Raw genomic sequence first — 26,087 nt, forward strand, 5'->3', positions numbered from 1 at the left:
CTCACCCAAGGCTTTAGCGGGCATAAATAGTTGATGAAAAAAAGAACAACAATAGTTACTTAAGGTCTTCATACAATATTTAATATACATGTAGCACAGTACGTAGACTGGGGAGAGGCAGAAAAATGTTGTCAGCTTACACACAACTAACTGCTGAGGGAGCAGGCTTAATGAAAGAGGGAGGTTTGTCTTTGAGGGTGAGGAAGGTTAGCTACTGAGTAGTTGCTCTGTTCTCAATCTCCAAGTTTTTAATTGGAACCTCAGAGAGATCATGCTATATTAATCTGAAGTTAATACCCGGATGAACAGGGCTAATACATCAACAACTATTTTTCTGTAACACAACAACCCTTTCAGGACTAAGAGCTACTGTACAAATTGATATTGCTTTTACAAAGGGTCAAGGCCCAGTTACCCCCTTCTGGTAGATACTGTAAGTACACCAGCAGGATAAAAAAACATCTTTCTCTCTGAGCTGCCATTCAAAAGTAGTGTATTCTGAGTAAATAAACATTTTTTGAAAGCAACATACACTACACTGTGTTCAAAAGTTAAGGGTGGGTAAGATATTTCATTTATAAAATTTTCTCTGTCTTATGTTTACGAAAAGAAAGATTTCTTATTATTTCTTATTACATTTCTTAGGATTCTTGGATGAATAGAAAGTACTGACCCCACACTTTTCCCCCCAAAATATGAAAAATATGAAACTGGCATATTTTATATTTTAGTTGCTAGCTGCTAGCTTTAGTGTCATTCACATTTTTGTGCTAAGCTAAAAATTTGGAGTCACTTCACTCTACCGACTCAGGGTGCATAACAACTTTTACTTTCAAAATAACTAAATAGTCCACATTCATTTTTTAAATTGATTTATTTATTGATTGTTTTTTTTTTTTCTTGCAACACAGCACATACAGAGTTACGGTTTAGCACTCGTGAGCAAAGATGGCAGCTCTTAGATTGCATACTTCTGGGAGAGCAACCAACCATTAAGATAAATGAAAATCCCAACAGATATCTTTCTCCAGGTATTATAGACCCTCTTGACCTTTACATCCTACACACACACACACACACACACACACACACACACACACACACACACACACACACAGCTGTTGACACCTTTTCTGGAACATATTGAGAAAATAACCCTCCAGTGAGTAGAGAAAGTGTTATGCACATGCACAGAATGATAAAAAGTGGAAATTACTAATAGATTACAGATGTATCTCAGAAGTAAATATCCAGCACCAGCCGCATTGATGAGGCATTGTTAAAATGTCAGTATGTACAAAGCCAGGCTCTCGTTTCAGACACATTTTCATTTCTTTCTCTCTCTCTCTCTCTCTCTCTCTCACAAACCATCCTGAAACCCAATTACTCAAACAGCACTACAAGTAAGCAGTGCATGAATACCAAATGCAGTATAATTGATTACTTAATTTATGAAAGAACCAGTGATTTTTTTTAATGCCTGTTATTTATTGCGCAAATGTTTACTCAATTCAACTGATATATGAGTCTTCCGCTGTGGGTCAAATTCAATACACATTTTTTAAACAGCACACAGTTTTGGCCCGGGAAAAACTAGCACAGTATTTCAGTCTAGGAAGTAGAATATATTTTTAAAAACTAAAAGTGACAATAAAATGAAAATTAAATGCCAAACCTTATTTATGAATAATTGCTTATGTTTTTGAGTTCATCTTTAAAGAACTATCAGAGGAGTTGTATCAGTAGACATGTCTGCAATGCAATGGGTATTTCTTGTTATGACATTAAAGATGCAGCAATGATATGCTTCTTGTTACTTTTCAGCGAACAAGATGTTAAAGTGAAATGACAGCGAGACTCTACAGGGAGTTTGTCATCATTGCATTCTGATGTAAACCTCGGGGAGTGCCTGGGAAATGCAAATAAAATGCATTTGTATCAGAGCAATCTGGAGAGGACATATCAGTGAAGCGGGTGGATATGTAATGAAACCGTCTTCCAGATGTCTTCCACTATGGTATGAGGCTGTTTAGCTGTTGGCCTGCAGACTTGCCCTCCCTTGACCCAAGACTGCTGCCTCTTCCAAAGCTATGCCAGCTTTAATTTGCAGTTTTGTGCTCTTCTCATTCCTACCCATAATCCTCCCGCGCAGAGCAGAGCCCAACCCAGCCAAAAGAACCACTCTGACGGCTTCACTTACATCACCAGGCCAACAGCTGATCTCCTGTGACATTTGTGGCAGAGAATGACTCTAGGATGTTTTTCTTTCACCCCCATTAGCTAGCATGATTTGAATCCGATCAAAAGCATGCAGAATAGAGTGGGGGCAGTGGTATCTTGGTCCCACCACAGGCTTGTGTTTGTAACACTTAATAGAATTTGAACACAGAGTTGTTTAAAATAATTGTGCTCTTGATACTATACCTTGCTAAAAATCAAAAGCTCATTTCTGTCTATATTTAATATTTGATCAGCTGAAGAAATTCCTTTGAGTTAAAAATTTTTTTTTTTTTAAAAATGGACCCGCCCAATAAAAAGACATCTTTAAACCAATTCATAAAAGACACTGTTAGCCTTCAAAATGAGGTGTTCAGGTATCCAAATACACGAGTCATTAAAAAAAAAAAAAGGAAAAAACTTGCCTCTGTTTCCTTTTGGCTTGCTTAGTTGGGGTTTAAAAGACAGTCTGTATTCAGTAATGTCATAGATATGATGCCATTTACATTGACTTATCAGGTGAGAACTGAATTGAGCTGAATAATGGCACTGTTGTCTTCTGCTTTATATCTGAATCAAATTGGTTTACTGAATAATCGCCACATTTTGCAACATCAACACTGTTACGGAACTAAATTGATTCAAAACGGAATCGATTTGAATAATGACATTCCACTGTTTTCAAAGGAGATGTTTATCACTGAATTAAATTTGTTTCATAAATGTGACCCTGGACCACAAAACCAGTCATAAGTAGCATTGGGATATTTGTAGCAATAGCCAAAAAGACATTGTATGGGTCAAAATGATCGATTTTTATTTTATGCCAAAAATCATTAGAATAGGTCATGTTCCATGAAGATATTTTGTAAATTTCTTACCATAAATATATCAAAACTTATTTTTTGATTAGTAATATGCATTGTTAAGAACTTAATTTGTACAAATTTAAAGGCGATTTTCTCAATATTTAGATTTTTTGCACCCTCAGATTCTCAATTTTAGTTCATTTTTGGGTGAACTACCACTTTAACGTCCAGATCTTCACTATTAGTAGCACTCCAGAAACTCTATTTCCCGATGTCAGGAACATTTTAAATTGAGGCTCATTTGAGATGTAACTCAAGACTGGTCATCTTGTAGCCTGTCCTCTAAATGTCACTGTAAAGAGCTCAGTGAGTGACTGTCTCTTCCTCAGCTCATTTCATTCTCTTCTTCTTCAGCGCAGTCAATCGCAGCGTTTGCAGGGGTTTTAGAAGGTTTAAGATCAAGCCCACATCTCATGTTCTTCCATGGTGTTTTACGCAGTTCTGCTCAATTTCTGGAAGGGAGGTGAGATGAGGACACTTATGGATGGATTTGAGCATTAATTAAAGTGGCGGGGGTACAATGCTGTTTCATGCATTCAGAGTTCTTTACAATGTTAAAAAGTTGGATTCTCATGCTATGCATGGCCAAAGTTTACGTCGTAAACGACGGTGGAGCTCCTTATATGGGCATTTCTCCCGGAAGAACGCGCCCGTGCACACATCGACCAGCGCGAGCGCGCTTCATTCGGCTGCACTGCTGTACAGGACTCGCTCAGGAAGAATGCATCTAAGAAGTGTGTTTTTGGTTGTGAGGGAAAGATAACCTTGTTCAGCTTCCCAAAAGAACCCAGCGTTAGGTGAACAGTGGATGCAGTTTGTTTTTTCCGGGGCAGCAATGGAGTTTTGCAAGTGTGTTTGTTGACGAACGTTTTATAAACAAGGCCCAGTTAAATGTTGGATCTGCACATCGTTTGAAACTGAAAGATGGAGCAGTCCCAGCTATGAAAGATACCGGTCGTGATTCAGAACTGCAGATAGTAAGTGAAACGGCATCAAAATGTCTGTTTTGTTTTCAATCGGCGCTCAAGTGCTTGTCACTCTTTAGCTCCGCCCACAGCGCGCCTCCAGGAGCTCGGCTTTTTTCGGAGAGAATCGTAAAGCTGTATCTTTCTTTTATAGATATGATCAAACTAAAACCTTTTTGGAGATATGAAGGATGCTGTACTACTCTATAGGTAATCTAGATTAACATGAGATTGGGTGAAACTGTGTGTTATGCCCCCTTTAAAATGATGTCATAATGTTATAGGTACTATAGCTAGATGTCTTTTTGGAAATGAAGATAACCTTTATAGACTATAAATTACAGCTGCAAGTGTGAAATAAAAATTGGCATATGTATACAGACATTAAAAGTAAGCCTTCACACTGCATGAAAAAAGGATCTTGTTCTAGAAAAACAGGTACAGAAGCTGTGAGAGAAAGGTCTGTGAACCTCATATAAAGACAGAAAGTCAACATTAATTGAGGATCCCGTTTTAGCTCTGACCAAGAATGTCTTGAAACATTTAAATTCACAGTGATAAAGTGATGGGTCAAGTAAATGGGTCCATCTCAATAGGTGATATATTTAATAATGGAATTCTTCAGCAAAGCAGCTAACATACTATAAGAGCTGAATAGGTTGTTAGCTGAATAGTTTCAGTAAGAAAGTAATATTTTCTTATTATTTTATTACTACAGGTTAATATTATCTGATGAATGAACAAATTAGTGAATTTATGAAATTAGCTTGCTAGCACAAATGTTCAGTAATTTACTTTATCATTTAGCACACTATTTTATCCCAAATTACTTACAAATGAGCAAAAAAATGAATTTTTTCCAGCAATTTATCATATAACAGCCACCAATATTAGCAGTACCGCAGTACAGATTTTCAGAAGTATTATATTATATTTAATATATTATAATATTGATTTATTCAGTAGTAGTAGTAAGTGTCTTTATTTAAAATTATGGATTAATTAAATGCTCATGGAAGAGGTGTTTCTTCAGCAGTTTCTTGATGGTTGTGATGATCTCAGCAGGTCAGATGGAGGTTGAAAGTGGTTGCTGATAGTCAACACTGTATCAGGCGGGAAAAAAAGTGGAACATAATCAGCAGTCAGAGAGGTGAAGAAGGAGAGAGATGTTATAAACAGTGGTGATTTTGTTTTGGAGGTAAGTAACCTTGACTTTGGTCTGTATTTTGCAGAGGTCATGAATAAAGGAAGTGCGAATTTGGACATTTTTAGTGGGAAGAGGAAGCTCTGCATTGATGTTAGATGAACTAAGCATTTCACTTCAAAGTTCTAGACCAAGACTGACAGAAAGAGAACTGTCTTTCTGGAGCAAGTTAACTTTAAGTCCATCCCGCCAAAATCAATTTAACATGAAGGCAGAGGTTGCCAAAGTTTTTCGTCAGACTTGGACAGTGTATATTACAGTATACAATAAATACTAAATTAACCCCAAATCAGATGTTATCCTTTTCTCAGCTACAGTCAAGAAATCTCCTGGGACTTATGAGGAAGTTAGCAATTATTGAATCACCCAGTTTTGTGTTAGACAGGTCTAACAATATCTTAATCAAAAGGTGTTCAGACATCTCACCTCCCCTGCACATGTTCCATAAATATTCCCATTAACATACTTTATTAAAGTGGCACTTAAGGACCCTAATTAGTTTCAAATTAACACCAGCATGTCCATCCAAATATAATAGATAGGGGATGAGAAAAATTAGACATAAATTATAACAGCAGTAGACCTTTTTGTCTCTCAAATCTGAGATAGAGTTCATTAGTGTTGTACAACAACTGCTCTTATTAAATGTAGCTGGGGTACTGATCTAAAATGTTAAAAATATATAACTAAAATGTGAACTTTTGTAATCGTGGAAATGGACATTAACACAGCAACATCAAGTTGTTGTTTTTTTTTCCCTACCCCAACCCCTTTCCCAGAGCATTTTTAGATGAATGCATTAAAATAACATAAAAGTCAGATAAACGCATCATAAAAACTACAGTAGGGGCTATCCGGCCTTTCATTTCTCAGTCATATTTAATTAACTAAAAATGAATGCACAAACATTAAAGGAAAGCTAGAAACTCAGTTCACTGAATAATCAAAACCATACATTTATTTCACTACATAGAATAGTTCTGTTGGAATTAATGAGATAATGCCTCTGGATGTGTTCTACTCCACATTTCGCATATAACCTGCTGGTTTTCACTTTTTGTGTGTGTGTGTGTGTGCATGTGTCAAAAACAAAGAGCCATTCTACTGTCAATGGAGTTCCTTTTCATTCAGAATATTATCTGCTTGAGCATCTAGAAAATGGCTCACATAACCCCCTGAGACAGACATCAGTGTTTTCGCAAGATTTTACAGAGAAGTGTTTCCTGCTTGAATAAAAGTGCTATTAAATTAGAGACAACGACTGAACCAGAGAGACACATGATGAGCGATAGGTAATGCCACATCACAGTTGATAAACTACAACCATTACCACAAGTGACGTTTCCTCCAGTCAATTTTGCAAGTACTTACAAACTTTCAGTTGTAAAAGACAGTCACATGCAAACTAGCAAACCATTTGGCCTTGTGTTGCACTAACAAAAAGAATGTTTCAATAACACTTGACAGAATGATTCCATTTAGTTCATGCGTTAGGTATCATAAATTAAAAATGAACATTTTTAAGCATTTATTAATTCATATTTGTTCGTAGTACATATTAACATTACTTTGTATTGTTTTGTTGTTGTTTTTTACTGGTAAAATAATGTATCAGTATGATTTGTTCATTTTTGGTTCATGATAAACTAATTTTAATGAACTGAACCTTATCGTAAAGTGTCACCACTCTTAAGTAAAAGCCATGCATGCATTATCATATTTTAATTTGTACACCGTGAAACACCATGTGTCGTTTTTATGTCCCAACATTATTCTTTACTTACTGAGCCACACTAGGATGTTAAGAAAAACACAGTTCTCCTCACAACATGATATGAACCTACACAGCAGGCCATCAAGCAAAATAAGTGAAGTTTTAATCTATATTGCAGTGCACACAAAATAAGACCAGAGATCTGCTCTCTTTAACATCTGGCTTAGATGATGGGCCTACTTATACAGGCAATGTATGGTTTAGCAGGTTTATGCGCTGAATGTTTAATGCTGATGACCCTAAACTGCTGACAGATGTTCAATGCAACATTATGACTATATTTTTGCATTCATTTTAGAATAGTGCAGCGAAATTGCTAAATACATAAATGACTTCAATTAAGAGAACAGATTTTGGTTCTGCTTGTTTATACGTTTTGTAATTATAATTCCCTGAAACACTTGTTAATTTGAAGCCAGTGAAATAAAAACAAAGATATCATTTCCTCCGTTTATTTTAATGTAACTCAAAAACGAAATCTGATTTATAGTATTATGCTATTTTTATGCACTGAAGGATTATAAAAAGAGGCAATTAGCTCAATAACAACTTCAAAGCATCAGCTTTGCAACCAGGAGAAATGCAACAGCAGCAACCGAGCAATGATTAGCATCGTAACATTGTTTAGAGTTGCTGCCTCCTCCCAAAGCACAGTGGAGAGAAGAACGAATCCCAAACAACGAGCGTAAGCAAATCCCTCCTATCATGTGCTGCACTGTTTACAAACTATCAAATCAGCATATCAGCAGGTATGTACACAAAATGTTCATTCAAGCTTTGTAAGCAAATGCATTTTGGGAGACAGAATTCATTAATTCACTTCTCTGTGCGGCTTCTGTAAGCGCAACCTTGGCATGATGAGAAACGGAGATAAAAAATGCCTTGTCCCTTTGCTGTAGATCAGCGGTGGGAGATAATTAGTCTCCATAGCTGGGCTGCTGTGACTGGCTACACATGTTCCAGCTGTCACAGGTGTATTCCTGGAGACTGAGGCACTGACAGCCATGACGGGACCATCTGGGCCTGTTCCCATCACGGGAGGATGCCTTGCCAATGACAGTCTCCTTTCTGCTTGAGGAGGAGGCACTGAGTGAGTATGTGTGTATGTGTGTGTGCGCGCAAGTTGATTGAATTTACATGTGTCCCACAGGACCCCATTTTAAGGGATTCCAGGTTGACTCAGGCTTTGGTAAAGTTGTCTTTGTGGATCAAACACTGGTCTGATCTCTGTGGGGCAGCAGTCATGCAGGCTGCTGAGTGTGTGTCAATGTATGTGTAAATATGTGTTGGTGCACATTCAAACCCAAGGTATGTGCATGTGCTGTATGTCTGTGTGCTGGTGTTTGTGTTTACTTTCATCTCAAATCTTTTGACATTTTCACTCAGTTATGGGTTATCCAAATTTGTAGACTTTGAAAACACACTTTGGTTTCATTCCCAACACCAGGGACAATGCAAGGTGTTAAAACCTGTTAGTTCAACCAAAATGAAAATTTGATGTTAATTTACTCACCTTCAGGCGATCCGAGATGTAGGTGTCTTACTTTCTTCAGTAGAACATTAAGATTGATTTTTAGCTGAATTCATGGCCCTTGGTGATTCATAAACTGACACCATTGTTGTTTACAATAGAGGGAGGCTGCATGTAAAGAACAATGGCGTCAATTCACACGTAATTTAACGTGCATGAGTTTTCATCATGCGACAGAGGGCTCGAGCTCCAGAACCCTTTGCATAAGGCTGTGAATTACAGGTAATAATGTTTCTGATTGTTTTGCTTCATAAGACCTCAATATATCATCTGGAGCTGAGTGTTTAATTTTGTGTTTTCTGTACCTGCTCTTTTGACTCTCAAAGTGACAGAACTCATTGACTTTGCATTTAATGAATAACCAAGGATCACGGCTTCAGCTAAAAAACACACAAAAAAAACATCTTTAATGCTCTGCTCTATAAAGACAATTTGAAAGGTACTTGAAGGTGAGTAGTAAATTTTCATTTTTGGTTGAAATATTCATTTAGTGTGTTTAGTTTTGATTTATTATTTAATTGAGTTCATCAGTTTGACAGAAGCTAAATGGAAAGAAAATGCATGTTTGTAGTGTGAACACACTCCGGACATAGTACATCCATGTTGCTTTGTTTTTTGTTTTGTTTTTTCAGCAAAATGTTAGTTTCTTTCATAACATTAAATTGAGTTACTACATTAAGGAAATTTAACTTACTTTGCTGAATTGAATTTTGTTTTTCATATGTAAGATTTAAATTAATTAACTTACAATGTACTGTAACCCATTATCCAAATCTGTACTCTTTGAATATACCCTGTAGTTTCATGCCCAATACCAGTTTAATACAAGCTGTTCAAATCTGTTAATGTATTTGGTTTTGATTATGTAGACTAATTATGTACTGTATAAAATCCATAGAGACCTAAATAAGAAGCTGGATTTTAAAATCAAATCAAATTCCAGTGTATCGTTTAGATGCTCTTATTCAGTGAAAACAAAGTGCCACTTACTTTTATAAATACTCTTTCCAAACAAGAAGGCAATTTCACTGTGTAGGCGAAAACATGATGCATCTGTTTAGTTTGATTTTAAAATGTCCCCAGCAATGCTAAAACCAAACCTACGCTCTTGGATTATATATTGAAGCAATGCTGTGAGAGGTGAGAGGTCACTTATCTCTGAGCATTGCCTTTGAAAAATTGATGAGTATTGAATAGCGAAATAATTTGCACAGCATTGAGACAATATTGAGCAGGCAGTACAACACTCTCTACATAAACCGCCGGTGATTTCCATCTCCAAGTACTTTTGTAAATCAAAGTGGACAGTGTGATTTGCGTTTGAATTAAACTCGAGGAGTTTCCGTCTCCCTCTTCACATGCTAAACAGCTAGTAGCTCCCACAGGTTATAAAACCTCGTTCGTTTCTCCCCATATCCGTCGTTTCTCTCCTTTGTTTTTGCTGCATCACCTTCGTCCCTAAGTAGAGGGAATGTGTTAGGAGCCTGCTAATGAAAAACCTTTACAAGGGTACCATACAGCTGATATCAGGAGTAAACATTGCTGGCCCTCCAATTTACCCAGTGCCATTCTTTAGGCCCCAAGAGCCCATTGAAAGAAGAGCAGTTCTCACACCAACACAAACACTCTTCAATTTGCATCTTTCCCCATGTTTTATTACCCATGCATTGTTTTGTGTTTTTAAACCTGTGTCCACTTCTACCTTCAGCGTTTGATGGTAATGAGCCGCACAATATGAATTAGACAAGTAAATTAAAAACCGTTGCTAATGGGAAATTAGCTGTTTACTCTCTGCAGCTGTTATTGACAGCTAATTTTAGCAATGATAAAATTATCGTCCAATAAATATGCTGTCAATGGATGCTGACCTCGTCTGTGAAGTTGCTTGGGTGATTTTCAAATGGAAGTCCAAATGGAAACAAACCCATCTACAGTATTAATCTGTAAATGTTTGTTTTAAAAGGCCACTTAGTATGTTAAGTAAGTGATGCATATAACTAAGTGTTGAAACATGAAAGTCATCTCTGAATCAGATTTATGTGAGAAGTTCTTCAAACCTGAACCTATGCTTTTTATGCTTTCACTTGTGATCTTTACAAAGCAACATGAGAGTTGTGTGTCCCAGCCTAAGGTATATAAACAAACACACACATAGACTCCAACTGTCACGATTCTTTGATGCAAGAAGTGGATCAGCGATCCCGGGATCAAATGTGGTCTGTTCCTCATGACTACAAGGGCCTCCGTAATCCCTGATTTCTTCCATATTTCACATGGCAAGAACCCAGTGCTCTGCATCCACATTCACACTTCAAAGCATTCTTTTCATGTGTGTTTTGAGTAAGTATGTGAATATCGCTTGTGTTGCATATATGTGCTGCAACGGTGGTTGTATTGTTGACAGAATGAGAGGTTGTGGCAGTCAATAAAAATATAAAACAAACCCTTTTCAAGCAACATAAAATGAATATGTGATCTTGATATTGAATGTTTTTGAAGCAGGCATGAATTTCATTCTTCTGTTAACCTGGAGAAAAAAAACAAAAAAAAACTGTGCTGCATTTTGTAAATGTTAAATAAGCAATTAAAGACTCAAAAGAATGCATTGCTTGGTTTAGAGTTGAAAACTGAATCTAATTAGCTTGATGAGAGACAGCATATGCTTCTAAGCAATCATACTGACTACTGCAGCATATTGTGAAATTGAACCTGATGTTTTTCTGATCAACTACAGTGAGGTAAAGAAGGCCCAGAAGACGCAATGACCAGTTGCCCTACAATGTTTGCAAAAGATCAAAAGAGCCTGCTGAACACCATTGATCCTGATCCTTTGTGATCAAGGTACTGTATTAAATGAATACTGCACAGAAGCCTATAATATTTTTGTCAACAATGTTTTCTAATTTAACTCTTTCCCCGCCATTGACGAGATATCTCGTCAATTAAGAGACAACGCTTCCCCGCCATTGACGAGTTTTTACGGCAATCCGTGTTCTAGGTGTATTACGGTAAGGAAAGCCCTAGCTCATGTCCTGAATGAGTTACGGGACTTCCGGGTCTTTAGGGTGCGAATAGAAGACGATCGGCATAAATGGAAGGATCAGAGAAAATGTAGATCATATATAGATCATATAGCCTATGTAGATCATGTTTTGACCATTTTGAATCTGATCGGGACGAAGTAGTCAGTGAGAGAGGCATTTACAGACAGAAACAACGATTTATCTATCTGTATGTATGTATGCGTGTGTGTGTGCGCGCCTGCGTTTGCGTGCGTGCAAAGTATATGCATGCATATGTATGTATGTAGCCTGTGTGTGTGTGTGTGTATAATATGTATGTATATGTTTGTTTGTGTGTGTGTGTGTGTGTCTGTTTGTTCTGTTTATTGAATGCAATTTAAATTATTCATATAATTATTTACAGGTGAAAGAATATGACATCTGAATGTATTTTGCTTGAAAATGCATTACTTTGATAAAAATGCATTTTTCTCATTTTTTTGTCCAAAATGTTGTATTTTTGATGGAACCCATCTGCATTCAAATGGTGATAAAACATGAACACTTTTTTTTTTTTTTTTTTTTTTTTTTAAATATAAAGCAGAGGCTTGGTTCTTTATTTTGATATATAATATGTTCTTATATTCATAGCAGAAAATATTCTGAGGACCTTCAAATTTAGGTGAAAATCATCAAAAATGCTGGCGGTGGCTGGCAACTTTTTTTTAAAACGCTGGCGGGGAAAGAGTTAAGATTAAGGAATGGTTTGCTAACTTTCCCTCCCCTGTTTCTGTTTTCCATTTTAATCATAATCGCGCACTTTATTTCATAAACGGGGTACAAAATAGCGGCTGAAAGTCTTACAAAATGAAGACTCGTTTGTTCTTTTTTTTGTTTTTGTATTTTTTTCATTTCTCTACAAATGGTCAGTGAAAAGTGTTTAACCTTCAGAAAATGTCGATCGACAAGCTCAGGAGGTCAAACTAAATGTTACATGATCTATTTTGCTTTCCATTCATTTTATATGAGGTTTTGGAGTTCTTGCAGCCCTTACTAAAACTTGGAACACAGCAGAGTCCTGCTATTCTTTAGAAATATTCCAAATTGTGTTATTTCTTGAGTGTCATTCTTGGGAATACAGACGTTTAATGCGTTTAAAACAGTTTGCTTTTCGTGCTTGGCTAATTTCATATTATAGGTAATTATGTATGTAGTTTGTATATCAGTAGTTCATCAAAATCTTATTGCAAAAGCATTGGATATGTGACTGTAATGTAATTGTGACACCAGTTTGTACACTATTCATAGAAAGTGCCTTGTATATCATATAAAAAGCCCTCAATGGTGGAGAGTGAGTGAGATAGTAAATGGGAAGAAGGAGCACCTTTCTACAGTCGACTTCTCAGCCTGTTGGTCTGTGACTCAGCGGATTCCGCTTGCTTTTAATCACATGCGTCCCCAGAGCCGGTGTCTCACAGAAGCAGCTCTCATTTAAAGCAAGACATAACACTTAAAATAGTGCAACAGCAGGAAGCTCATTTAAGCAGTCACTGTGAGGAACTGCAGAAAAGCCTTCCATATATTTCTGGAGCTGCAAGAACATTTTCAAAAACAATCTCTTCTTTTTTTCTCGTCAATCTTTTTTTATTTTTGTCACATGTGCATGTGTGTGTGTGTAATGAACATGTTTTTAGGTCTCAGAAATATTTGCTGATTAGCAATGTATGTAAAAGTTACTTCCATACAAGTTGCAGACAACTTTTGTTTTTAAAAAAAATGTTACTTTCTGCCTGTCAGTGTAGAAAGCAACTCATTGCATGACAAAGTGAGTAGATATGGCTCTCATTAAAAATCAGATGTCTGTTTTACCTCCTGTTTGCTCACACAGAAACACTCAGTAAACAAAACCTGTGAGTTGAGTATAGAGCATTCAGCTATCATGGATCTTTTGTACGTTGATGGTGAGATTAAATATGAATAAGCTGCTGTATTTGTATATTTGTATTCAGCTGTGTGTGTATACGTGCATGTGTGTGTGTTACAGTAGCTCCCCCTGCAGTGAGCTCTCAGGAGAGTTGCTTATTAAAGCGAGCTGTCAGTCAGCTGCTCAGGGTGCAGGAGGCCCTGATGAAGCCATCCATTATTTACTCAGCCACTCCAGTGGACAAACAATCAATTATTTCAATGGGAATTATCCATAAGCCTCTTTGAATGCAAAATATCTGAATGTATGTGTGCGGGAGCGAGAGAAAGGAAATAGACCTCTTCCCGTGAAATGGGTGTTTTGGCCGAAACCCCCTTATGCACACACAAACACACTCGTTGTTTTCCTTCTTTCAGCAATAAACAACAGCACATTGAGCGTATGGTAATGGCCGACACGCTGAGACATGGCTTGAGGTGCTTTATTATTCATATTTTGGGGCGATGAATAATCAGATCTGACTGATGAATGGTTTGAATAAATCATGAGATTGTGATTAGTTGGAATGGGACTGCGGGGTGGGCACAGTGATGGGGGGCACCACGGGTGGCAGGGGTCAGCTGCCTGTCACACAGGTACACCCATCCACCTCCGCTTTCTACGTATATGAGAGCACACTGTATATGTGTTTTTATTTGTATGAGTATGCGTCACAGGTGCTTTTATCTCCACTTAAGCCAAGCTGTATTGTTTTACCTGCCGTTTAAACACGCTGCCTACATTTACACTCCACATAGCTGAATTCATAGGACATAATTGACATAATTGAACATTTTCTATTTTCGGTGGATGCGGGTTTGAGATATTGAGGGTTTATTAAAATGGTCAGTTTCCTCACAAGCATCTCGGAGCACTTAAAGCAAGGAACTTCATCTTGAACTTAAATGAAGCACGCTGAAACTAATTATTGTGAGTGTCTGACTCCATTTTGCCTGTTTGTCTTGACATTGTGTCACACGTTGTGAAAAACCTCATACATCTTTTAATCTTCACAGCTACCTGACGGCGTTGTAAAGTGCTTTTTACCATCTGAGCACGAACCGATTCACTCTTCAGAGACTCCTGGGGGACTTTTAAAGCCATGCGGAACTGATTTTCAAAATTATACTTGACGTTCATAAACAATAATGCATGCTACTGCTGCTTTGTGCCTAGAATGTTTTTTTTTTTTTTTTTTTATTCTTCGTAGATGGCTCTTTATTTGTGTGCATTCATGTGTTTGTATGCATTTGCATGCGTTTACTTTTATTTGTTTCAGTGTCCTACTGGTCAAATGGAAGCAGAGGGTCTGTGTTTGGCTCAGAGTCAGGGACAACAGCTTTAGTTCAATGATCTGATTCATGGGTGCAGTGGGGCCGAGTGGAAAGAATAAGGTTTGATCTAATCTCATTTGCTTAGCTTTCCAGCTCAGTTTCTCCATTGGCAAATACCATGAAAAAGCAGAGGACTGCACATGCTTTCAGTGCCGGCTACAGAGCTCTGGCACAAGAAATATGCAAATAGAGATTTTAGATTATGTAAATATGCAAACATGCAAATATAGAATGAAAATGTAATCCCTATTTGGGTACAAGTCTAAAAATGTAAAACGCTTCAAATATCCATTGAGTCTGAAGCTTGTTTTTAATGCATGAAAAAGTTTTCATTTATCAAGAGCTTGTTTGTCTGGTTAGACAAAGAGCTTTGTCCTGTAGCGCCAAGCTTTTTGAGCAGTGAAACTTTTTTTTTTTTTAATCTCTCTGCAGTAGTTCACAGTATAACTAACTGTAATAACAATAGTAATGCAATAATAATAGTAATAATTCTTAAATTGTTGCCGTAAATTCTGCATTCAATTCAATGTGATATTTCCAATTTAATTATGGATGCATATTGGCAAAAATGACTAGCAAGGGTGGTGTGTCTCTTGAGACATCTGTACTCCACTTTTAGCTGTCCACTTCTGAAATAACAATCAGGCTTTAAGGCGTCATGGCTTCTCTCACAAGACTTAAGGGTCCTTCACTCTGTCTCGACCCCTCTCTCTGATCAACTGCGGAAAAATACCCTGGAGCAAGGCTTATGGTAAAGAAGACACTTATTAGGCAAAACATGTCTGCATGTTGGACATACATGCCATGTACAGAGATAATTTCAAGTTCGGCAAATTCCCCTAATGATCTGTATAATGCCAAGGTGATTTTCTGATATTGATATTTCGTGTTGAATGAGAAGACAGCGTACGATTTACATGCTACAATCATGCACAATACGTTTCATGTGATAGCAATAAACAGTAGTGGACATTATTTGCTGGACTCTATATTAGCTTGAATAGAAAACCGAGACTTTGATGCTTATTAAAGGAGACATTTAACAGATGTGTTAGAGCAGATTTAATATCTCATCAGAGCCCAAGGCAGGTTAACAATAGATATACACCCTTTGGTTATGTAAAGGGGGGGAAATTATAATCGAATTTTGTTCAGTTTAATGCCTTCCTTTTCCTTGAGGGTAAATTAAATTGAAATAATCTTGCAAAAAATGATTAGCAGTGAGAACCCTTGAGACATGATAATCAAATTAAAGTTCCCCCTTTCCACTAACCTCACTATAATCTTATGGATGACACTAACTTCACATTAGAAACCTTGAGCACATTGACCAATAGCAAGAAAAAAAAAGGATGAGTTTGATATTGAGGTATGGTTTGGCATTTATTAGGGTCAAAGCCAAAGGTCACTTTATGTGCAGTTTTGTGTGATATAATTGGACTATATATCACCAAATGGCTTAGATATGAGTCCTCTGCTAAACCTGTTTGTTTTATGAAGTATTTTTTTAATGAACTACTGTCTTGACCTCTGAAATATATAATCTGAATTGAACATTAGGCCATGTAACTTTTTCATAAATATGTCATCATGAATATGTCAACTTTTCCTTATACCGTTTCCTCATGCATCCGCAAGACTTGATTGATATGACGGCTTATGTCCTAAATGTGGTTATTTAATAGCATGTCATCAGCATAGAAACATGAGCTCAGTCTCATTATTTTGTATGTGAGGAGACAGCGATGTAGTCGCACATGATGGATGAACCACTTGGGGACAGTAAAATATGTCTAGTTGTATAATAAGCGGCCATATCAGGTGAAGATATTATGTTGACCTCCCTGTGAAATCACTGGCACAATATTGGAAACAATGTGTAATCATATCGATCGGCTGACAGATAAAATACACTCTGATATCACATGGAGGCGCAAACATTTATCATGCAAAGGTTTCGCTTAGATGTCAACCACTCATAAAATGCAGTGTTACATTTCCTGTGATATACTGACTCATAGAAACCTCTAACCATTTTGTATATCATGTGTCAATGTTCCCATAATAGAAATTGACTCAACATGAATCACAGTAGAAGTGCTTTTACTTTATTTTTCATTTTGGCTAGAAAAAAAAAAAAAATAGTAATAAGGTAATGTGTCTAATATGTCTTTTATAGTATAGTTAACTTTAAAACACATATCAGTGACAGTGTTGTCAATAATCCCTTAAATTTACAATATACTGTATATGCACGTTAGGCTAATACGTTTAATACAATATGAACATTTTTAGAGCTGACTCCCAATACAAGCTGAATCATCATGCTTGATATTCTGGCTGTTTGGCTGCAGACCTTTTCAAAGACTCTTTTCCAATCTGCGAGCGCAGGCTAAATTAGAATTTAACAACCTCCCCTTCTTTTTTAGGCTGTAAGGCATTATGCTAATTGGTCCAGTGGTTGTGACAGATGTGCTATGTTTTAATTAAAACACTTAATTCACCGATCTGCAAGGTCTCTACCCCACAGCACTCAGCTATCAGAGTCACTTTTATTGAGGTGCGTGTGCTATGGACTTACATTTAAGAGTGCAAAAAAAAGAAAAACACCACTATTTAAGCAGATCTGTGCCCCTCGCTATATTTAATAGACTGAAAGTAATTTTTCTTGACAGTCCCGTCACACAAATACCAGTCACGAGCAATTGTGGTTTAGTATCCATCTATCAAAGTTAGTCAAGGTGTGACACCCGGCAAATATTGGTGTAATGACTCTCCAGTCCATTAATCTGGAAAGAGCATGTCACAGTGGAGTATGAACTGTGAGTGTTGGTGGGCAGCATACTAGGGAGATATGTAGTGATTGTCACCTGTGTGAGTCATGCTCATGGCTGATTAGAGATGAGCGTGAGGCGCAGCGTGATGAGGAATCGGCGAGGGGGAAACTGCAGGTGGCTGACCTTTTTTCCACCATCTCCATCTGTCTTCATCTCTCCACAAATGTTCTTCTATTCTCCCACTAAATCCCAATTCTTTCACTCTTTTAAACAAACAAGCACCCTCTTGGGCTCAAAATGTGCTTGTGTTTGAAGTTATCAGCGCTTTATCCAATAGACCGTTACACGCTTTTTCAACATTAAAACAAAAATAATATTTTCACAGATGATTAATGTTGGGTATTGAACAAAATGTGATCAGTCTGTGTATTATTAGTGGGAATCTTTTTATTATTCCTTGCAGATTACATCATTATGCCAGTAGGTGGCGACAAATAACCCTCCTTTTAGTGGGTCATTTTGATCCTTTAACTCAACCGATTCATTAAAAAATTCCGATTCATTCCCAAACGAAACAAGTGACTGTTGTTATGAGTGAGTCATTGAATTGCTCACTCAGCCAATTTGTTCAATAACTTTGATTAATTCAGGAATGAAACAAGTCATACTAAATTGGAAGACTGCTATATTATTTTAATGTGCTATACAGATAAATTTAATCTTGGGCTCATGTACCTCTCTCATTCCGCAGGAATCCAAATGTGTGTTCTTTGTGTGGATTGTGGGCAAATGGAGGACACAAAGGATACACCTGATGCATCCTTCAAAATACACTGAATGAAGTATATGAAATGAAGTCTGCCTTCCAAGGATGCTTCAAATTGAGAAGACATTAGATGGTACTTGATGACACAGTAGCCAAAGTATGCAGCCTTACTAGGACACACATCCTTGCAATTGAGAATTACCCACAGCCTTTATAAATTAGTCATTGAAAGATTTATTCAGCTGATTTGTTTAAAAACACTGATTCATTTAATAAATACAACTACAGTGTGTTGCTCAGGCAGGCAAGGGGAATTTGAAGTAATTTCAGTAGCAAGCAAAAAGAAACACAGGTACTTAGAATACTCTCTCTACAATGCAAATTACTTTATATTAACTTACCGTGCAGCTATTCGGGACAACGGCACTCTTTCACATGTAATATTGCTTAATTATTTTTATTATGTTTAGCCTAATCAGTGGTTAATGGTCCAAAATGTGTGAAGGGGGAAAAATACAAACTAACATTAATCAGGTTGAAAAGCTTTGGGGATATAATCAATTTCAGGCCACCGACCCAATCCACCAGATAGCTTGCTCACTTGTTAAATTGCCCCTTTCCCCGGCCAAAACAAATGGGTGCACTTATGTGTTCAAAAGGAGTCACATTAGATATTCTGGCCTGTGAATTTCCCCTTAAAATAGTACACAATTTGCAAAAGTCGTTTTCTTGCAGGGATCTTAATAGCTCAATAGTGCGCAGAGTTAAAAGAAAAATAGTACCATTAGCTCGGCCAGTGTATTAAACTGATCGTGTATTAGCTTGCTACAGTGGCGCAGGGTGCTTTGACATATTGTTCGACAGACTTAAAAAAACAGCAATAATGCACTGCTGTTTGCTTGCTTTTTAATAAGTGCATGCCGACTTTAGAGAACACAATAAAACAGACGTGGATTATGTGACGGTGATAATTCTAGCTACCCGGCGCTAGCGTATTAACTCCATATGTCTTAGCGGGCTGCTCCTTCTCTTGCTCCCTCCCTCCCGCTTCCCATTCTCTTTTCTCCTTTTCCCCGGAGGCTCATGTCTCAAACGTGATCGTTCCCATCACTCCCTCTGTTTGCAGGCTAATTCTAAGAGTGAAATAAGGTGATGAGACTTTTATGTGCTTGTGTCTGTTTGTGCATGTTTTGGTAGTTTAATACGCCTAGTCCTTTTTTTGCTCCTGAAGAGGCTCAATCATACATATTATTATTATTATTATTATTACTGCTGCAATAAAATGGTGTTGAAAGTGGAATAAAATGCCCTTTTAATGGAATAATTTCTGAAACATTAAACATTTCTGCATTTGTTCAGCTTTTATTGGGGTATAGTGTACAGTAGAAAAAATGTAACAAATACAAAATGTATGTAGGATTACAAAATGAAGCTAATTAATTTCAATACTAATAAATTAAATTTTAATTTGTTATATAGCTTTACCAGGGTTTTTTTTTTATTTTTCTTCTTTCTTTTTTCTTCTTCATGTGGCTCCATCCAGAAACCTGCAAGTCAGCAGTGTGACCCATTTCCAGCACCGTCGTGCTTGGTATGTAGACATGTTTTCTAGCATGATTGGTTTAAAATGTATGTGCATTTATTTCTGCATACATCGCTGATGCATATGCCAACATATTAAAGCACTCCGGAGGAAAGGTATTGGATCTAACCTTAACCCATTAGACAGAGAAAAATACAGCATGTCATGACAGATTACTGTCAAAGGCGTAGGCAAGACAGCACTTTTCTTTCAGTGCTAAAGACAGGCTAAATAGCAACAAGGGCAAAAATATAAGAAAATCTGTCGTCCGCTCTGGCCCCAGCCCATCGGCCCTAAACAGACAGCTGTGGTTAAGCCATTTTCCAGCTCTAATCTCTTAATAAGATTATAAAATAGTGAAAATATGTTTACGCATTACTAGTCATAATTACATGTCTTGTCATTTTCAAGGAAGTGATAAATATGCCCTGAGTCCACAATCTTACATATTAACTTGAATTTGTGCTAAATGTGCATAATTGATTGTATGGCATGGTAAATTGAAAAAAATAAATACAAAATAGGAACGAGACTGCATGTCTAATCCTAGCAGCATGTGGACAGTGATACAGTATATGAAAATTTAAAGTGTTAGTAATTACTTTCTAATCTCTCTCTCTCTCTCTCTCTCTCTATTTTATATATATATGTATATATATATATATATATATATATATATATATATATATACACACACACACACACACACATACACATATATATATATATATATATATATATATATATATATACACACATATACAAGTTCATTTGCAAAAACAGATAACTCATTGTGATAATTTCATTGTGCATTACAATTAATCTCAATCAAACTGCAGTTGGGTCTTAAAAAAATAACTTTAAAAAAACTGCTAACTAACACAAAAACATGATAACATAATGAAAAACATGATTTTTAAAATTTAAAAATAGGAGTTATCTGTTTTTGCAAATAATCTCTTCATATACATACTGTGTATTAAAATGCAGCAGTAGCTTTACAGTAGCAAGTTACTACACATTGCATAAATAACTGTATTGAAGCGATAATTCACACCAATTCCGAACTGTTTATATGTACTGTATATTCCATTAATTAAGCAAGCTATAGCTTACTCTACTGTTACAGCACTTTGACTGGCTGACTTGAGATGTTATTTCTGCTCTCTAGATGAAGAGCAAGTACACAGCATAGAATGCACCTGTCAGAAACGCAGGAGCTAATCTCTCCCTATTTACAGCCTGGATAAATGATCCACAGACAAATGCAGTTTTCCTTTGGGTGTGATTCATGCAAAGACTGAAAACAAAGAATATGAAGAATAGTAAAAAAAACAAACTGTTGTTGAAGTCACATTGAAGGCATTTCTGATTGAAAAGGCTAGTTACGTGGATGATATCCGAATGGCAAAAATGTTTATTCACCATGTCTGTGATGAAACAATGTCATTATTGACAACATTGCTGGGAAAATCATGGGGAAAATGTTTTCCATTTTTGTCAGTGGTCACCTTAGCCCCACATTTATAGACTTTCTACTAGAAGACTCGATGCTTTGTGTGAACAAGACATTATTGTATAAATGGCCTTCTTACAGATAGGGCGGCAGTCTTTTGTTACACAAAAAGTGTAGAATATAAAATGAAAGAAAAAAGATGTGCCTCGAACCAAACTATATAAATTTTCGTTATGGTTTGTACGGTGGCGTTATCAAAAGAACGTAGGAAAAGGCTGCTCAGAGAAGTTCCAGTCCTGTCCAAGCAGTGGATTGATCTATTTATCCATTTATCTTTTAGAAAACAATGCTAGTTTTTTGATTGGACACAAGATCTAGGCATTGTTTGGGAGATCCTTTCATCTCCAAACCTAAACACACACAGGGAGCTCTACAATAGCTTTGTAGACATTGACATTGAAACAGTGGCTGTTCTGTGTTTAGCATCTTGGCACGATTAATCGTTAAAAGATTGCAGTCTCGATTCAAACACACACATGTTCTTATTTCTAAATGACAATGGTGTTTATTGATCCTTTAACTTGAAGTTCACAGTACGGATGACCCAAAGAAACAGCACAGACAGACAGACAGTCTTTATTTGTATATTACAAATATTAAAGAGGTCATATGACAATGCTAAAATAACATTATTTTGTGTATTTGGTATAATGCCATGTTTACGCAGTTTAAGATTGAAAAACACATTATTTTCCACATACAGTACCGTAATTTATTGTTGCTCTTCTCTGCCCCGCCTTTCTGAAATGCGTCAGTTTTTACAAACTCATCGTTCTGAAAAGAGCGGTGTGCTCTGATTGGCCAGCTATCCAGTGTGTTGTGATTGGCCGAATACCTCCAGCATGTGACGGAAATGTTACGCCCTTTACCATATTTGGAAACACACAGCGTCTCCATAACATGGTGGCGGCAACAATACAGCAAGAATAAAAGTTATGCCTTCTTTCTTTGCGTAAACATTTGGGCCATATTGTGCAAATCTGCCAACACAGTGACGTAGATATATGGGAGTGTGTTTAAATGAGGCGTTTTAGAAAGGCATGGAAGAGTCTTAACTTTTATAAAGAATAGCTCTTTGGGTTTGAGACTTTAGTCTTTGCAACTTTACGGATCTTATATATGCATGAACAGCTTGTAACACTCCAAAGACAAAGGAAAACTTGAAATTGCATGATTATAGTAGTTCATAGTTCGGATCTAAATACTTAAGTCTACAGTAGCGATCGAAATAGAGTAAATCTTATAAATACAGTATATTACAATAGACTACAACCAGTGGCGTCATACATGGGGAAATGCGCCCTATTTAAATAGATGCAAACGCGTATGTGATTATCAATAAATAACGAACGAAGCCTTTTCTTCTTTTGTGCTTTCTCACACACTCACACTTTGATTTTCCACACACACTCACTTCACTCTTCTGTGTCTATGGATTCCTCACTCGTGTTTCATTATTTATTGCCATTCAGGGAGATAGGTGGGTGGTTGGGTGGGTGTCTGTTGGGGGGAGCTTCGGTGCGATCATAAAACATGTCAGGATAAATACGTGAATACATTCACATTGCAAATGAGGGAGTCTGTGCTAATGTTTACTCTGCCACAGTGATTTATGACAGGGACATTCAGAGACTATCATTAGTTTAATATGAGTAAAAAGCCTTGCCTTGTGCGCTTCATATTTTGACCATTGCAACCTTCTGGTAAATAAAGCAAAGCAGAGGTGTCACTTCACTGCAGATAACATCACTCAGTATGCAGGAGGGGCCAAGTATAATCTCACTCAACTTTATAGGAATGCTATCTCCTCCTGCATGGATATTAAGATATGAAGATGTTTGTGTCAGTGAGTACAGGCACAGGTACTGTCTGCCAGGCATCATCTTTTACTTTATTATTGTTATGTATGACCAGTGTTGAAGATATCTGACATAGTCCTACACCGTCTTATCAACTTCAGCTGTGAGACCACATGTAGCGGTGGAAGTTTAACATAAGTAGACATGAGCCTATGAACCTGTAGACGAGCATGCTCTAAGTGATGCTATATGGCTGTTATGCGTTATTTTGCTGGTTCATATTCTGGAGGGTTATGTTGGTGTGTCATGTGGGTAAATAAAGAACCAAAGAGATCTATAAGGAGAAAGCTATCTTTCAGCATACCCTTTCATCTTAGTTGAGGTCTCTGTCAAAACATCGGCTATAATATGACAAAATGTTTGCTACTGAGATATTGCTTCCAAAAGCATTTATTTTGTAACAATACACAGCTGCTTATGGAATGATTTTCCGGACTATTTTCAAAAGCAATTGCAAATTTTATTTTCAATTGCGTTTTCCACATGTGGGCGCATAAATTGTACATAAATTTACAGCAGCAGTTTTAACATTAAGTGACATGACATCTGACGCACAGATGCCATTGGCACATGCCACTATGCTCAGTGACACTTCCGGTGGCACTTCCGGTTTTCAGTGGCATGTGCCAGTAGAGAGTGGCATGTGTCACTAAAACCTGTGACACATGTCAATGGACTGCGTCTTGTGTCACGGACATTGTCGTGTCGCACCTTCGGTAATGACTGACACCTGCCGCTGGGTGCCGCTGCATAATGTAGATATGATATTGATTTAATTAACAGTATGTTGCGGTCAAGTAAACGATTTATTGCGTCGCTAAATTAATTTTTTTTGTACAACAAATATTCCTCTATTAAGATTAAAATGTGTCTAATGCTCCTTAATGTTTATTTTTCATTGTAAGTTTATTTCCAGTAGCCTGCTTTGTACAATACATTCAAATGTAAATACGCATTTCTTTTTTTTTTTCTTTTTTTTTTTTTTTGCATAGATTTGACAGTTCAGCTTATCAGTTGTAATTATAAAATAATAGAGACTATGCAGGAAACCATAAGGGTGGAATTGCACTGTCTGTTTACTCATTTGTGTAAATCGGAGTGAGAGAAAATACATAAATTCACAAAATTATAAATGTGCAAATAAATACATAAATAAATTAATTAATTAATCAACATATTCCTGCATAAATAAATATATAAATAATTAAATGTGGCGATCGAGGAGATAAATAATTAAATAAATGAAACGAATGTTGGGGGAAATTTAAAAAAAAATGCTAAAGGAAATGCTAAACTGAAAGTTTTTTTTTTCCTTTCAAACGTTTATTCATTTTTGAATGCAGTTCAGTATTTATTTTTCATCAGCTCAGCATGCTAATGAGAGGGTGTCTATCAAGCATCAGAGAAGGCGGTCTTTATGCCACCATTGGTTGATCGTTATAAAAGTTCTGCGTTCGATGCCTTAAAGTGCATATTGCAGTTTAAATTTTTTTTTCAAATGAATATATAACCTTGTATGAAAATATCATATGAACCGTTATTGCAGGGTTCGAAAATGTTTTACAAGGCGTGAGGGCACAAATTTAGAAGAAAAAGTGACCGTTTCCTTGACAGTTCTCAAAAAGCGCTTATTTTTTAAAACATCGTGTCGTATTACGTCACTAGATGGAGTCGTGTGCCGCGCGCTGCTGGTATTCAGTGGAGCGGGCGCGAGTCAGTGTGTTTTTGGTAGTTATTTTCATTTCAATTTATCATCGTCATGTTATATTATTGTGTTTGTGAAGGTTGCACAAACTCCAGCCTGTCAGGACATCGGGTCCATAGGTTTCCTGACAATAAATATCTTCCGAGCCTCGGTGCGTTTGTGCAGCTGAAGAGACGGGACTTCACTAATGCATCTGCTTCAAACAACGAGGTGGTGCGATCACTTTATACCGGAAGATTATCATCCGGCGATATGATGCAGTTCAACATGGGATGCCGAAGCAAGAGCCTAGTGAGACTTGGTGTGGTTTCTTCGGTGCACACAGCAGCTTCATCGGGTCCCGGTCCGCCTCTGTTCGGCCGCCGGCGGGAGACATGATGCTCACGGATCCGTCAGAGATGCTGCTCCAGGAAAAGGTCTACTGTGCACCGTAAGACTTGTTTTTTAACATTTGTTAACTACCATATCAGTGAACATAATTATTTAAATAATGAGACACAACGAGATGTATATAAGTTGTTGTAAAGCACCGCAGCTAGCTTGTAAGCATTAGCAATATCGTTATATTTCTAAAAACAGTGTAAAAACGTTACCATATGAGAAGACATAGCTGGTAAGTTAACCTCAGTTTGCTAATATTATAACTATCAAATCTAGTGACAGCTTAGTAACATTGTTTGCACAGCTAATTGGTCTTTTTTTTTTGTCATGTGGTAACGTTATGTTTTTAAGGCTTTGGAAGACGAGAGTGTGAAGATCTGAAGCAGTGGAGGCCAGCTGTTATTAACACCTCTACTGGACTGCAGCTTCACTCCTGATGGAGATGCAGATGTGATGGAGGCCGAGTGGAGAAGCATGGTCAGCAGTGAATGTGATCTAAACTTGTGTTTGCTGCTCCCAGCATATGCCGTCTGAGAGAGGAATACTGCAGATCACCACAGGCTCCACAAGAACTTTAGTGCATTGTATAAATAAATATACAGATTTAGTGATGTATAAATAAAACTGAATTGAATTAACCAT

At 37.0% G+C, this 26,087-nt stretch overlaps 1 long non-coding RNA gene across 4 annotated transcripts; it reads left to right on the forward strand.

Annotated features, from left to right (window-relative positions):
* The first annotated feature begins 3,773 nt into the window (after window positions 1–3,773).
* LOC131552883 (uncharacterized) lies at window positions 3,774–26,087 on the forward strand. Of its 4 annotated transcripts, none has more exons than XR_009274068.1 (9): window positions 3,774–4,063; window positions 4,206–4,261; window positions 5,114–5,249; window positions 7,929–8,119; window positions 11,295–11,401; window positions 18,388–18,559; window positions 19,946–19,993; window positions 25,144–25,494; window positions 25,797–26,087. It is a non-coding gene; the product is annotated as an uncharacterized LOC131552883 (long non-coding RNA). The 4 variants fall into 4 exon arrangements; XR_009274070.1 differs by having other exon boundaries at window positions 5,117–5,249; XR_009274067.1 differs by lacking the exon at window positions 4,206–4,261.

This window comes from Onychostoma macrolepis, chromosome 14 (assembly GCF_012432095.1).
Source record: "Onychostoma macrolepis isolate SWU-2019 chromosome 14, ASM1243209v1, whole genome shotgun sequence".
NCBI classification, from domain to species: domain Eukaryota; kingdom Metazoa; phylum Chordata; class Actinopteri; order Cypriniformes; family Cyprinidae; genus Onychostoma; species Onychostoma macrolepis.